The sequence below is a fragment of the Chiloscyllium punctatum genome, chromosome 19 (assembly GCF_047496795.1).
Source record: "Chiloscyllium punctatum isolate Juve2018m chromosome 19, sChiPun1.3, whole genome shotgun sequence".
Taxonomy (NCBI): domain Eukaryota; kingdom Metazoa; phylum Chordata; class Chondrichthyes; order Orectolobiformes; family Hemiscylliidae; genus Chiloscyllium; species Chiloscyllium punctatum.
In genome coordinates this window covers 44534053-44537037 of record NC_092757.1, presented here as the reverse complement: position 1 = coordinate 44537037, position 2985 = coordinate 44534053, and the positions used below count along the sequence as shown (strand labels likewise).

At 43.6% G+C, this 2985-nt stretch overlaps 1 non-coding gene across 1 annotated transcript; it reads left to right on the top strand.

Annotated features, from left to right (window-relative positions):
- Nucleotides 1–2642: 2642 nt before the first annotated feature.
- Nucleotides 2643–2761, top strand: LOC140491707 (5S ribosomal RNA). The gene has a single exon (XR_011963379.1). It is a non-coding gene; the product is annotated as a 5S ribosomal RNA (ribosomal RNA).
- The last annotated feature ends 224 nt before the right edge of the window (nt 2762–2985 follow it).

Below are 2985 nucleotides of genomic sequence, written 5' to 3'. Positions count from 1 at the left end.
AATATACCTAACGATAAGGAAAACCACATGGCATGAAACAATCCTGGCGGGGGGCACCTATGAGATACAATGAAATGGAACGTTTGGGATACAAATGAAAGCAAATGGGAAGGATTTCTTGGGCTATTGTTTTCGAATTAGCGAAGGACAGGGAAAACAGGTAGAATTACTGGGTAAGAAGATACGATCCTTCACCCCTCCCGATGATCCTGAAGTAGTAAAATTTATAGAGGTAAAGGACTTGAAACAGACCATTGAAATAGAAACTGGGTACAGGGATGCAAATGCCTGGGTTGAATGGGTAAAGTATACTGTAAAAAGTCTGAACAAGAGCAATTGCTCTGTATGTGCCTCCGGTCGGCCAGTGGCCCAGGGGGTTCCCTTTCCGCTCGGGTGGAAGGGAGACAGGAAGGGCATGAAATGTATGATAGCCCTGTATCAGGATGAGACTGAATGGAATGATAGGAATTGTACCTCCCTATCTCGGATGTTCCCTCCCTTGGAGAAGAAAGATGCAAAAGATCCCCCCCTGTTTTCTGCCGCAGTTGGAAATCACACCTCGTGTGTGTGTAGACGAGGTACAAGTCGGTCGAATGATTTGGGGGAGCTGAAATTATGTACAGAGATTAAGAATGTTACCGAAACGGAGAAGGGAGGGAACTACTCAGCACTAAAGGTTCCCCGAGCGGATCTGTGGTGGGACTGTGGAGGCAAAATATTGAGACCCATCCTATCTCCAGATTGGAGAGGGACATGTGCAATTGTACAATTGGCAATTCCATTTACCCTGGCATTTGAGAAGGAAAAGATAGGGGGGAAAAAGGGAAGGGGTAAGAGATTACTGTTAGACAATTCATTCGATGACAGGATTTATCTCGATTCGGTAGGAGTCCCTAGGGGGGTACCTGATGAATCCAAGGGTCGTAACCAGATTGCAGCAGGCTTTGAGTCAGCTCTCTTCTGGTGGGTAACAATTAATAAAAATGTAGATTGGATAAATTACATTTTCTATAATCAACAGCGATTTATAAATTATACAAGAGATGCGGTTAAAGGACTATCAGACCAGCTTGATGCGACAAGTAGGATGGCATGGGAGAACAGAATGGCCCTTGATAGGATTTTAGCAGAAAAAGGGTGTGTGTGTGTGATGTTAGGAGGAAGTTGTTGTACCTTTATTCCTAATAACACTGCACCTGATGGTTCAATTACTCGGGTCTTAAGAGGATTGACTACCTGAGCAGAGGAATTGGCTGAGAATCCAGGAGTAGACACATCTCTCACAGGATGGCTTGAGTCCTGGATTGGAAGGTAGAAGGGGATGGTGGTTTCTATCCTTCCTTCCCTGATAGTAGTAGTTGGGGTATTGGTGGCCATTGGCTGTTGTATCATACCCTGTATACGAGGGCTCACCCAAAGACTCATTGAAACAGCCTTGATGAAACAGGTGCCCCTAAAAGAAAAATGCAGAAGATAACAAATGGTAATTAAAGAAAAGGGGGAAATTGTGGGATATAGGTAAATTAATGTTACGTCTGCAATTCTGCAATTCCATTTTACAAAGTAAAATGAACTCACACCAACGTGTAATTGTTTTAGCTACGAGCTGAGTCAACAAGAATGGAAACGATGTGGAGGAAATATATAATTGTTTTTGTATTATCTAAAATTGTATGTTAGAATGAGACGTGCCAGTAAAACAATGGTAGACATTACGGGCAAATAGATAAGATGTTGTGAGGGGATGAAGTTAAGCTAGGTACGCCTGTACAAACAGTAGGTATAAACATCTGCTTCCCACTTTTACAAAAACACAGGAACAAACCCCAATTAAAAGGGTCAAAGGGATCAGAACAGCCTCGGGAAAGGCACAGATGAAGGGGGTAGATAATGATGAAGAAAGAATATGCCTAACAATGACCTACAGCAGGATGAGGTCAAACAGCCTTGTGAGGTCAGGAATAAGCAATTTGTCACAGACAAGGCCGGATAAGGCAAGAGATAAACAGGGGTAATGGGGGCCGGTCTTAGGGAAGTGGAAGATGTAAACAGGGGAGGAGCAGTGTAAAACAAAAGACATCAAATCATATAAATATTATGTATGAATTGAACTTGGTGTGTATGTCCTCTACCTTATAGGCACTGGACATCTCACCCACTTGCAAGTGTAAAATCAAGGACACTGCTGATTCAGATTTTGTCTCTGACTGCAATTATTGAGGTGTGTGAGCTTTGTTTCACACAGTACCAAGGGCCAGAGGCTTGTATATGAAGTTGGGCAAGAGCTGAGCCATGATGTTTGAATGGAGGCAGAGGTTGTAGGGGCTAAACAGCATTGTGGTGTGTGTATGTTGCTGTGGTTATAATTTGGAAAGGAGTTTATTTGTGAAGCAGTTTGGATGGGCATGTAATGAAATGGAGTGGAGTGAGTGTGAAAGAGTTGATCCTGTTGTGTAATAAACGTGTGTGTGTGTGTGTGTGTGTGTGTGTCTAGGGTGAAGTAGAGGAACTGAAGATGGAGATGGGAGAATAGAAAGGCAAAGGAAAAAGAAATGTTTTGGTGCAGGATGATTGAATGGCAAAATGTTGTTGTAAATGCAGCAGTGTGCGCCTTTAAGGAAGCAGAAATGGAAGCAGTCTGTGCCTACGGCCATACTAGTCTGAAAACGCCCGATCTCGTCTGATCTCGGAAGCTAAGCAGACTCAGGCCTGGTTAGTACTTGGATGGGAGACCGCCTGGGAATACCAGGTGCAGTAGGCTTTTGCAGCCACCAGAGGTTGCTCACAGCTTCGCACTCTCACACTTCCATTCATCAAGCAACGTCCTTTTAATTACTCACTCAGTCTCTCGGTCTCACTTTTTCTTGCCCAATTTCATTGTTCAGCTTCTTCCCCCAATACACAAACACATCATTACTGCTTGAGATTGGAGCAAACGCACCAGGAACACCAAAGCAGCAAGTATTTTATTGAAGAGCACAAACG